The sequence below is a fragment of the Hirundo rustica genome, chromosome 1, assembly GCF_015227805.2.
Source record: "Hirundo rustica isolate bHirRus1 chromosome 1, bHirRus1.pri.v3, whole genome shotgun sequence".
In the NCBI taxonomy this organism is placed as follows: domain Eukaryota; kingdom Metazoa; phylum Chordata; class Aves; order Passeriformes; family Hirundinidae; genus Hirundo; species Hirundo rustica.
In genome coordinates, this window is record NC_053450.1 from 58,104,866 (window position 1) to 58,118,696 (window position 13,831).

Here is a 13,831-nt window from a genome sequence, read left to right on the forward strand (position 1 = left end):
CTGGGGCCCATTACGACGTTAGAGGGGTTTTATATAATCATATATTCTGTATATGAAGTGACCTTTATTCACAGGATCTTGCAGACACCACATATGAGAAATAAATCTGCTACTTCAAAACCAAACTCCTTGACTCCATCCCATGTTGGAGTCCAGGGCATTCCTTTGGTTGCCCCGGAGGGTCAGGGACCTGGGCAGGGGGGTCTGGGACCCCAGCCCAGAGCTCAGAGAGACACTGGCTTTGATTTCAGTCCATGGGAAAAACTTCCTACACTGAGAGAAGGTTTACAGGCCACAAGAATGTGAAAAATAGTAGTTTTAGGTTCCTAGCATTGAAGTGAATGGGGACAAGATGGAGAATCTGGGGCGTTGTCTCCTTCTCCTTCTCCTTCTTCTTCCCTCACTCCATTGCTGCATTGACGTGGCACAAAGTAGTTAGTGAGGATTGGGTCAAAATAAAGATAACCTTTTTGGTAATAGTGATAGACATTGGTAAGAAATAGTAAACAAGAAATACGTAGTAATTAGTATAAAAGATAAGGACAGCCCAGCTCGGGGGGAGACGTGAGGAATCCATGCAGCTGCGAACATCTTGTCAGACTCCGAGAAAATTGTAAGATAAGAAACAATAAACGACATATGCAACGTTGAAAAATCTAAACCTGAGAACTCCGTCTCTTCCTTCAGCTCAGCTCAGAGCTGTGCAGGGGAGCAAGGACCCTGAAACCACCTCAATGTTGGGGTAAGCCCCCGACACATCCCATACAAACCCACACATGATAAGCTGTGGAAGCTGGAAGTCACTTACACACTTCCCGAGTGCTTTTTTTAATGCCACTGATCTAATTTGGTACTAATTCAGTCTTATCAAAGTAATATTTTAATCGGTCCCCCTGCGGTGCCAGTCTCCTGCTGTGAAGGCCCTTGGTGCATCGGGCTGCTGTGCACTTTTGTACCTGGGCTGCAGTGACCATATTAATCACCCACTAACATTTCAGTGAAGACTGATATTCACGCTGAGCAGAACTGGCTGCTAGGCCAGTTAAATTGTGTTAATCAAAGGCTATTAAGCCAAGTGAATGGGATCCTGAGTCAGCTAAAACTGAGCTAAATTTGTCTAGACTTTTTAATTCTGCATTCTTTAAATAACATTGGAATGCTTCTAAATTAAAACAAAAACAAACAAAAAAATCCCACAAAAACACAACTGAAAGAACCAACCAAGCAAACTCAAACCAGACAAACAAGTATACAAAGAAAAAAAAAACAAAACAAACACTTAAAAAGCACTCCAGACAGGTTTAAGTTAGCAAGTCTGCTAGAATAGAAGTACAGAAAGCTTACAGTTCCTACTTTGTCCTTACAAGGCAGACCCTTGGTGCAGGTTTGGTTTTACGTACCTATGTTACTGAACTGAACCATTCAGTATCCCGTTGTCCCGCAGCAACCTCTTTCCATCAGCTCTGAGGCTGACTTTTCTCTTCATCAAGAGATCCATCTGACGAGTCACTCCCCCCATTAAAAACACAGTGAATAAAGTTGAAATGAAAGGAAGAGGAAAACAACCCCCAAAACCGCCACCCAGAATAAGTGTATTTTAGAGATTTCAGTATTATCTATTCACTCTTAACAGGAAAAGTATATCACTTGCCATCAGGAATGAAAAACAGCCCTGCAATCCCTAGTGTGCATTCCTAGGAGTAGCAAGTATCAGAATTAGTTTGGCAGTAGGGGTGAATGTTCAGCATACCACGTTACGTCTCTTATTGAGTTGCTTCTCTATACTCTCCAACACCTTGTTTGCTTCAGGTAGAATTCAAGACTTCAACACCCAATTTTTTTCTGATTAAATTACTGGTGACTTGGCTCATTATTTTCACAAATAGCATCTTCTTCTTCCTAGAATCTAATTATAGTTTCTTTATTATTTAAAATTACCCTTTTCCTGTAGTGAAAACAAAACCCCCCACCTTATTAGAGGTAGTGTGGGTTGTGGGGGTTTTTTCAGTAGCTTTTCACTGACACAGCTCTTATTCTTCAGACCATAGTGAACACCCAAGTAATATGTGCTGTACTCTTAGCTTCACTCAAGTCATGATTACTGAAAACAGCAGCGTATGTTGAAGCAGAGTTAAAACAACTCACTTGATCAAACAATGCATTTTCTGCCTTTTTGCAAACCATAGCTGAAAGGTGGGTAAAAGACCTTTATTTGGACACACTAAATTTGTCTTGCATGCAGTTAAGGTGTCTTCCTATTTGAACAAGTCCATTGCTCCTGGAGGCACACAGTATTTTTTTACATTTCTTCTGCCTAATCTATCATAAATCATAAATTCTTATTCAAGGTATCAAAACAGTTATAACATATATTTTTAAACATCAGGTTTTACATACTTTTTTATTGACTTGTAAGAGTTTGAATAAAATATGACAATCCTCACAAGGCTAGAGAATGGCTAGCAGGATCAAATCATGCTAATACTGGTTGTCTTTAAACATGTTTCTCTTTTAAGATTCTAAGCACTATAAATACTCTACAGAGATTAAGCTACTTTTCCAGACTCAGTACCTGAGTCCACAAAGGTTGCTTTTTTCCAGTAACCATTTCAAATGGATTTAGTATTTCTAAAGCTTTCCTCCAAAAAGTCTTCAATTAAGAGCTGTGTGCTTGGGACTTTATTTGCCTATATTGTTTTATTCACTTTCTACCTCCTCCACGTAGATGTCTGCTCTTTCAGGCGCTTCCCACAGTTTCCTTAGCATTCCATCTGAAATGCAGATGGATACACTTCCCCTTTACTTCTCCATTCCCATAAAAAACTGAGACTTCACCTTGTACCCCAACATATCCTGCCATCATATGCTCCTGACAATCATGCATATGGTTACTCTGCATCTTACTTCCTTTAAATTTTTTCCCAGAGCTCAGCAATTGGACCCTCAGGGTGAAGTCGCCCCTTATGGCAATCAGATGTGAGGATATAAGAATTCCAGAAACTGCCTGATTTTTTTTTTTTTTTTTTTTTTTTTTTAACTCCCAGGGTATAACAATCCTCTTTAGAGAAAGAGACGATAACAAAAACAAACAAAAAACCCCCAGATTTGTCTGTACTGTCATTGAGACTCTGTGTCACTGTGAAGCTCTTTACCTTAGCTCCAGGGAGGTATTTTCAAGGGAATTTTTTGATCACTCCTCAATCACATGTCAATAAGTGCACTATGTCCTCGTGTAGTAAATATGTAAAATTTTGGTTAATTCATAACTAAAATATTATTTTATACTTCAGGCACATGGTCTTGAGTTTGGAAATACTGTTTTAATTCACTCATAACTGTAATTTTCAAGGTAACATACTTTACTCAATACTGAGGCCTCCCAGCTTTTCATCTGCAAATTGCACCAAATCTCTCTAACTTTTATCATAGCTCTCTAACTTTCATGCTGAGTAACTTTTATGCTGAGTTCATTAATTAAAATGTCAAAATATCAATATCAAAACATTTTATTTGTGGTGTTATTGAAGAATGTTTTTCTTATTTATTCTCTGTCTTAGGTGCAATCAAATGTAATCTGGCTTTTAGCCAGGTTCTCATCCAATTTACCTCTCTAGTGCCAAATTCTTTTATGAAACTGAGACAGAGGACAAATGCTTTAATCATTTTCCCAAAAGAAATTTATGATTTTCCTGGGTGAACTGTGTTCTCATTTTGAACCCTGTTTTCTGTATTCATCATATTGTGGATTCTTTTCTTTTTTTTTTCCCCGAAACAATTTTGATTAATTACTTAAACTTTGTTATTCACCAAACTTCATTCAAACATGAAATTATTACTTACATGATGCATTATTATATGTGACAATTTACTAAAATCTTATTCTTTCACATTACCTCATGTGACCCATCATAAATAATAAATAGATGGATAGATAAAGAAATAAATGATGAAGATGGCAATAGGAAATAGGAAAGGGAGGTGGTTAAGAAGTGTAAATAACTTGCAGAAGGGAGGAACAGAAAGGAGTGAACAGTTTGCTGACATTCAACTAAACTTTAATCATTCTGTTTCCAAAGAGGTAATTGCTATTTACAGGAGTTCTAGGTCATGATCCCATCTTGGACCCAGCTTAGAAGAAGTACCTGAACAATACAGTGCACCATGAGACCTGGGCTATGAATGAGCACATCTTCAAACTTCCTAAGGTGCACTGCATCATTAAAAATAAATCAAAGCCTGTAAAAGTTGACATATTGTAGCTGTTTTCTTCACCCCACCTGCTTTAATTTGACACATTTTCAGAGGAAAGTCACTATTCATTTCGTATCTAAACCTGTCAAAACTTTTTTTTTCCCTTCCCTTAATACCAGAAGAGTCAAGTTTCTTAGTATGGCTTGTTGAAAAGCTGTAGAGACCAGACAACTTGTTGCATGCAATGCATCAGTGGGGAAATAAATAAAGTCTATAACTGAGTAAACATTAAAGATTTCAAGTCAAAGTATAAAAAACTGAATGTTTAAAGCATTAAATTCTAAGTTAAAAAATTAAAGTAATTGATATTTAATATAAAAAAGGGCATCTAAAGCTATCAGCAGAGGAATGATTTGAGGGTTTGCATTTATTTTTTTTTCCTGTAGTTTTGTGGGTTTTTTTCCTTTTTTTCCAGGTAAAGTGCAGACTCCTTACCTCTCAACCTGTATTTCTTAGTTATGTATGCTTAATAATACTTCATATTTTCCTGAGGTAACACTATGACAGTTTTTGAAAACTTGAGGTGTCACAAAATGCCAAATATCTGAAAATAACTCCTTACCTCATTCTGATTTCAAGTAAATATTCCTCTAATAGGTAAAGAAGAATTAAGAAGCATTGAGATGTAGTTCTACCTCCTGAGGGGAAAAAAAAAAAAAGTAAATACTTTTTTGACAGGTAACTCAAATCCCCTGTATGTCAATATGGCAACAGGATACCAGTTATTTAGGAGCAGGATACCCCTGAAACTTTGATCAGCAATTCTAGGATGAACCTAGTCGACAAAAATTGTCACAAAAAAGAAGAATCAACCTTATTTTTTGTTAGAGGAAATATTAGCTTTGAAAAATGTTTACTTGAAATGCACCTAACAAGGCTTTCAAAAGGTTGTTTTCAATTGCCAAGTGTAGCTTTGCAACAGATTATGACAATGGGATCCTTACATACACTTCTAGAAAGTAGAAGAATTATTTCTTCTCAGTTTTTTTAAGTAATTTAAAAAATGAAATCACATTAGGGAAGACAGCAGATTAGCAATGAAAAAAATGCTGCCAGAGAAATCACCTTCTAGATAAAATCCTAAATAATCAGACTAATGTTAATATGGAACTGTGCCAAGTGATATTAAATTTACGTGGAAATGTCTGCTCAACCCACAACACTTTTATCTGAGAAAGAAATTTTGTAGATAAACCTGAGGAACATATAAGTTTTGTATTAATCTCAGCGTCTGTGAAATATGTTATTACTGTGTGATTTTGACTTTGGTAAAAGTCCAGTCTCAAGAAGAGACCAGCCTCCCCTGTTAGCTGATATTTTCATTGCTTTAATCAATTAAGTTATCATTGAGTCAAAGTTGCAGGGAGGAATGCAGCTACTTGGACAGCAAGGGCAAAAATCTCAGGGAGCCATGTGAAACACATCTGCTCTGCTCAGTGTGAGATCATTGCAGAAAACAGTGAACTGGAGCTATACAATTCCATGGATCTCACTTAGAAGGAAAGCTGCAGGTACTTAACCATGCATCAAGTCTCCTTTACTACACCCAAATTCTTTAAATCTCTGTGCTATGAATGAGTCAATTGCTGTGTTTACCTTTGATTTGCAACCACAGCAATTTTACAATAGGGAGCACTGATTCATAAAGGACCCCATGGCCATGCAAGGCAGTTTAATAACATGATACAAGCTCAACTGGAAGAGAGAGAGCAAGTGGTTAGGTCTGTTAAGAGATAGTCACAGCTGGCTCCTTCCTTCAACAACTTTGACAACCCACCAGCACTGTCTGGGTTGACCAACTTACAAATGAAGAAACTGACTCTAACAACACATTTTAGGAAGAACAGAAGTAGTAGACTTGGGAATTGCAGAGCTGTAACGAGTATTGAACAGCAAATTTGCTTTATTGGTTCATGCTGGAATTGAGGCTGCAGAACACGCAATTATATCAGACTCTGGTGGCCACAGTGCAGTATTATTACAGATGCTAGAAACGTCCCAGTTCCAATGGTTAGGTATGGTTAGAACTAAGATCTGGCTGATTTTAAAACTTATGCCAGCAGAGCTCCAAATAGCTCTTCTGGCAAAGCACTGATGCACTGTGTGGACTCCATCCAGTAGTGGAGAGCCATAAATATTCATGGTAGAGAGAAGATTAAGATTCTGGCTTTCCCCAAACCTATCACCCGAAATTGCCTGTGAGAAAATTAAAGACTTGACAGGAAAAAGTGCAATTAAGTATACTCAGGTGTATTTGCATGTGCTCTGAATGAATTATAGGATACAGTGATAGTGCCAATCACTGTAGAGAGAATTAGAGAGTGAATAACAGAGTAATAACATACTCATTAAAAGTACATTAAATTTATATCTCAATATTTTGTAAAACAAAGCAAAACACATAATCAAAACCACTTCTTACTGGATTTTAAAATTAAGGGTAAAGGACTCCCTTTAAATTAGAGGGAAAAATTTCTTATGGCAACACAATGGATTACAGGAATTTTATGCAAAATACTCAACACCTGCCAAGAATTTTTAAAATTAACTATGAGTTTAACAAAAATGATGAAGAAATTTTGTCCATTCCTACTCAGAAGACAAATTTGTCATAACTAATACTGATTTCAAATTACCTGAATGAAAAATTTAGAGAACTAATCTTCTAAGACTGTAAGTATAGTCTAGGGTTAGGGTTGGGATTGACAGAAGAGGGTTAAGAGAAAAGCCTAAAACTTTGTATGTTTTTTATTATTTTTATATTAATTTGATCCAAAAGTAGTCATGCTATATAATTCTTTCATTATACATACTCATTGACACTACTTTCTTAAAAAGTCAAGTATTATTCCTAAACTCAAGGAATTAATATAACAGCAAAAACCCAGAGATGTCTACTTAAACATTTAAGTCTCCTTTAATGTCATGTAGTTAAAGCAATATATTTTGGGTTTCAAATATGTTAATGCAGCTGATAATTCAAGTCATTGTACACCTGTAATTTAAGCTTCTCTCTGAAAGACACCAGTTTCTTGAAAACAAGATGAATTATTCAGAGTTCATAATGAACTCAAAACCACAAATCATGTTCCAGTGCTTTCACACTCTCAGTATGGTGGCTAAGAAGCTGGCTGTAGGTGTTAATTAATGGCTGCATTAATTGTTAATTAACAAGTGTTGAAATAGTAACAGAAATTAATGCAGAATAAATTTAGACTTTCCTTGGTTAACCACTTTAGAAGAATGACTGGCACATCTAGACAACTCGACATTAATGTCTTTTTGCTGATTCAGAATACAACCATGGCCCCTGGTCTTTTTTGGTTTGGACAGGGCAGGTTTTCACTTCATTCTCTGCTGGGAACAGAGAAGAATCAAGGCAATCCATTCCAATGCTCCAGTTCCTGTGACTAGACTGCTTAAGTCACATTAGGAGGCAGAGTTTCTGCATTGTGTTGGGAATAAGTAAGGGATGCCATGAGTCCATCCACCATGTCAAATTTTTCCTGGGTTTCTCCTTCTTGGCTCTGAGTCTGAGAATGGGTGGGGTATCAGGATTAGGACTCAGGGAGAAAATTCACCTGTATTAATGGTTCTCTTCATTACAGATTTATTTTTAGTTGCCCAAGCACAAAGTACAGCCCATATTTTGAAACAAACAAAAAACCTCCATCTTCCTGTTAAAGTGTCACTCTGTGGGTTGTACCATTCTAGCACAACAAAACCTTAGTGACTGTATGATGTCTTTATCAATATGAAATACATAGTTTCTTATCACCCAAACAAAATCTACACTTTAAAGAGACAGGAACACCTGAAGGACAATCACAAACAATATAAGTAACTGGAATTATTTATAAAGTGATGGTAGGTTATGAACACGAGAAAGTTCAATAACAAACTTGGTGTTCTGTCAAATACTAAATTGCATACTTCCAGTAACAAGGCTACCATTTATTTTACAGCCGTCTAATGCTCAGAAATTCCAAGGATGAGCACATTCTGCTTTAGAAATAATCACCAACCTTTCCTTATGTTGCAGACTTTGAGATTCTAAAGTGAATCATAAATATTTCATGCAAGTATTGCTCTGTGGCACCCATCTGGAAGAAATGTATTTTCTCCTTTGTTGATTAAAACTTTATTGACCTTACTGTCTGTCAGGTCCTGCTAAGGGGATTTTTGCCAAGCAAACTTTTAATATTGTGCTTGCCAAAATGCATCAACAGATTTTGTAAAGGGTAATCGTAAAACCATGGGGAACATTTAATATTACAGCTAAGACCATGGCATTTACATTTTAACTTTTGCTTACTTTCAGATTTTCTGTAGTTACAATGGGAAAATGAAATGCAGACAACACAAACACCCCTGCATAAAACAGTGAAATGTCATAAGCTTGGTAATTAAGGGATGTTGTAACCTTACTGACAATATTTCTGAAGTAAATATCCTTACTTAATAACTAAAAGTTTAAGGAAAATTCTTCTTAAACTATCTTATCTCCTTTTCTCTCTCTCTCTCTTTTTTTTTTTTTTTTTTTTTTTTTTTTTTTTTTTTTTTTTTTTAATTTCTGACAAAGAACAATTTTGATGAAGAGTCACAGAAAAAGAATGTTGTACAGACTGTGAGAGCTTCTGAGAGGGAGCCTAAGAACCACTCTCAGTAGGAACCATAAAGGATTGACCATTAATTTTGTCTGCTGGCAAGAGAAAGCAGAGGTTCTTGCCCGGCAAAGAACATCAGCTTCCCTCTGTAAATTCTGAAATCCCACTAAAGGGAGGGCAGTTGCAGGTGGAAGTAAAGTGTAATTTGGCTGGACACAGGAGAAGACCTTATTTTATGGGAAAATAAAAAATACTTTAAGTACTTGTCCTAAGGCTAGACATGAAATATAGGTTTTTGGAAGCTGTTATTGATTTGTATATACAAATCATGTTTGATAAAATAAGTATTTCTGCTTTAAACAAAATGTCTTCTTTCTTCCCAGCAGAAAACACTCAAAAACTGATGTTGACCTGTCCCAGACCAACTCAGCATATTTTTGACTATCACTGTTCTGCCAGCATTCTTCCCGTATATTGAATAAACGATTTTGCAGAGAGAAATGATAGTACTCTGCTGACCAAAAAACTAGCTGTGAGATACAAGGCCTTAATTATCAGTATAAGTACTGAGGTGTGTTAGTATATTACAGACAATCTTCTTTTCTTTCCCGTCCTCCTTAAAACCCCAGAGTTCTTTCAGGCTTCATCTCTTCATAAGATGTAATCTAATCCTACCAATATATCTAAAAAATTTCACTGTCTATATTATTAACTATGGTTAAAAATAGTTAGCTTCAGAACAATGGTGACCTGGAAAGACCTGATATTATCCAGCCTACCATAACTCTGTGGGATGGTTTACCATGGAGTGAAATGTAATGGAGGATTTGGAACAAACTTCTAGTCTGGTGGTGCAACAGAACTCCAGCATATGTAGTGTATACCAAAACAATCCAAAATAACAGGCTTCTTAAATAAAAAATATTTTTTTTTTCTTTCAGACAGCAAATAACCAAAGTCAAAAGAGTTCACAAACAAGTGCAAAAAGGAGTATCACTACAGGCAATATCACATGATTATTTTACTGAAATTCAGTGTTAGGATTTTATAAATGTTTTAGGTAGAGCAGACACATAGAAAGTACACCAAATGGTGTTAAAACAAGACCATATATGTTATTCTGGTAGATCAATCGGTTTCACAAAATTTAAGTAAAACTGAAGGGGAAAACAATATGACTTTGCTGAACTGTCCTTCCCAGTTAACTTCCAAAGAACCCTTAATATATATAATATATATAATAGTTCCAACTCAACAGTAGCAACTTCTAGCATTTCATATCTTCGAAGGCTCATTTATCTTCACTTATACATCTGTCAGTAATCCTTTTCTTCTAAGTGCTATCCAAACACAATACTTTTACAATGTTCAGCCACAAGGCAGAAGTTAATAACTAGACTGACAGAGAAGGAAACAGGGCTACACAATCGGGCAATGTTACCCAGCAGAACGGGGGTTCATCATATTTCTGTGCAGTAAATCCAATGACTGCAACATGGCAGAGGTAATTCAGAAGTAGTTCTGACTTACCTCAGCACAATCCAACTAGGTTTTTGGCTAATTTCTGCACTGCAGTGGTTAAAATATGCAACCCATCAATTTTAAACATAGTTTGGGATACATAGATAGATAGATAGATAGATAGATAGATAGATAGATAGATAGATAGATAGATACTCTTTCTTGCAGGCAAAGAAACAACAATGCTTTACCTATGTAAGTAAGTGTCATTCGTGAAAGAACAGAAAGAAAACTAAGCATTTGGCCTAATACATATGTCATTTAAAGTAAAATCTTCTCACTTTTAAGATAACATCATTTGGTATTCCACAAGATAGAACTTCATTTTCCAGTCTGTACCTTCTGTTTCATATTTATTTACAGTTTGGTATATTGACAATCAGGAGAAGTCCATAATTTTTCCAAACAAATCTGCCTGATGAACTTGTCCAAAGAGGAACTACAGTGAACTAGAGGTGGTAAATGTGGTAAAGCCCATAGTAAAATAGTAGGATATATTTTAGTTTAGTTAATTAACCAGGTGCTTCTGTCTTGATGCAAGTCAAAAATATGTCACCTAAGGTTTCCATTTAAAAATCACTTGCCTGTATGGAGTATGTTACCACATATGTTCAGAAAAATAGGTCACAGATATATAAATATGGAAATTAAACCAATAAAAATAATCCACTCTGCATCTACAATTTCTTACCCAAATAATGATGTGCTGACCTCTGGAGCTGATAAATCTGCTAGTAGGTGGCAAAGATCTAACAGTAGGAAAAACTATATTTGTAAGAAGAACCCATAAATTTATGGTGACAGCAAACATGAACAAAATATTTGTACATCCAGATGTGCTGCAACACCTGTTTTGGGTGACTTGTTTTGTTTTGTGCAGCAGCAGTGATTTCCTCAACTCTTACATTATATTTATACCACTGTCCTTTTATTTTCCTTAACACCGCTCCACAGCTATGATGACACAGCACTTGCTAGCACACCTGCAGCATACTTGGCTGCATCCAAATCTAGAATTGTGCCTTTCCATTATATGTCCTACACCTGGGAGATCAGATCTGGGCACAGACATTACAATCCTTGTATCAGAAATTTAAGTAACCTTCACAGGCCCAGTGCTGATTTTTCCATAGCCACCATCTGAATCCTTCTCAGAGTCTGTAAGAAAAGAGCAGTGTATTCAAAAGATTTAGTATTTGAACGACAAAACTCTGAATTATACTAGATGTTTTTCATTGCTTGCTGTAAATTCTTAGGAAGCCTTGCCTTTCTTTATAACTGCCCTCAAAAAATCTTATGTCATACTGAGCTTTAAAATGGCTGAACTGTAGTGGATTTCAAATTAATATATATGTAACTATTTGTAACATGGTAAAACATTTCTTTCAGCACTGAACTTTGTCAGCATCCCTTGTGATTCTGTTAATCTAATTCAAACACATAAACTGTTATCCTGCATTAGGAATTTATTCCAGCTAGACTGAAGAGGTTTCATTTCAGCTGCTACTTGCTTTTTATTAAAATAGAACTGCCTAAAAGCACTAACACTGGGAAAAGGAACCATGTCTGCCCAGTATGCTACAAATTTGGGGAGTTGGCACTTCAAGTGCAGATAGACAAGAATAAAAGGAGACAGTGACACAATACTGACAGCATGAAGCAAAATGGAGCCTAAGTACTACAGTTACACCACTTTTTGGTTGGTTGGTTGGTTGGTTTTGGTTTTTTTGGTTTGTTTTTTGTTGTTGTTGTTGTTGCTTTTTTGGGGGTCTATTTGGTAACAAGAATTATTTACAAGACAGAGCTGGAAGAGAAAACTCACTAGTAATCATAGAATCATAGCTTTAGGGATTTCCTGACATAGACAAGACAGGTAAGCTTGAAACACAAGGCTTTAGTATCCAGGACCCAGGATACCTTAGACTAGTATCACAGAATCACTCAGGGCAGAAGAACATCAGGAGATCTCTAGGCCAGTGCCCTGCTAAAAGCAGGGTCTGCTCTGAATGTAGACCAGTTGCTCAGGGATTATTTTATTTGGCATCAAATATCTCCCAAGACAGAGACTGCACAACCTCTCTGGATAAGATGTCCCAGTCCTTGAAGTCCTAACAGTGTTTTTCCTCCCACCTCCAAATATCCAGTTAGAGGAACATCTACAAATCGATGGACCTTGATGGCATCCACCTGAGGGTGTCAGGAGAGTTGGCTGATGTCATTGAGAGACTGCTCTCCACAGTCTCTGAGAATTTATGAAGATCAGGGGAAAACCCAGAAGGCTGGAAGCATTCTAAGGTCTCCCCCATCTACAAGAAGGGCTTATAGGATAATTCAAGATATTACGGGCCCATCAGACTTACTTCATACCCAGGACTCCTATTCCCAGCCCAAAGTGCTGTTGACCACTTTCTTGCCAGGAATACATTTGACCTATGTTCAGCTCTTTGTTCTCCAGGGCCCCGAGCAGAGCTTCTCCCCATCCAGTCAGTCAGACCCCCTTCATACTACTGTAGGAGGTTCATTCCCAATTACAGGACTTTGCATTAGTCCTTGTTGATTTTCATGTAGCTCCTTTTGTTCCATCACAATAGCCTGACTAAAGTCATCTGAACAGCAGATCTGCCTTTGAACATTATCTGTTCCATTTCCTAATTTTCTGTCACTGAAAAAATTGACCAGGGGGCATTGTACCTCCTCCTCAACACCACTGATGAAGATACCAAAGAGGATAGGCCTCAGAGTAGACCCTCTGGAAAACTCCACTTCTAAATGTCCTTCAGGTACAATATGGCCACTAACTGCTGCATTTTGAGCCCAATGAGTCAGTTTTTTACTTCTCTGGTAGCCAGTCTATCTGGAGTGCAGCAGTGCAACATCCTAACAAAGAGAGGAGAGATGCTACGGAAGACCGTGTTGAAAATTTTGCTAAAGTCAAAGTAGATGGCAACTCCTGCCATCTCCTCATCCACAAATCTAGTCATTACATAGAATGACAAAATTGTATAAACATTTATGTTGGAAGGGACCTTTTAAAGGTAATTTAGTTCACAGATTCAACTAGATCAATTTTCTAAGAGCCCTGTCCAACATGATCTCAAATGTTTCCATGGATGGGGCATCCACCACCTCTCTGGGAAACCAGTTCCAGTGCCTGGCCACCCTCACAGTAAAGTATTTCTTCCTAATATCTAATTTAAACCTACCATCCCTCCAGTTCACAGCCATTTCTCCATATCCTAACACTATATATTCTTGGAAAAAGTCCCTCTCCAACTATCCTGGTCCCTGTTAGGTACTTGAAAGGCTGCTAAGAGCCCAGAGCTTCTCTTCTCCAGGCTGATCAGTCCCAACTCTCTCAGCCTGTTGTCATAGGAGATATCCTCCAGCCTTCTGAACATCTTTGTGACCCTTCTCTGGACTCCCTGTAATGTGTCGATGCCCTTCCGAAGAGC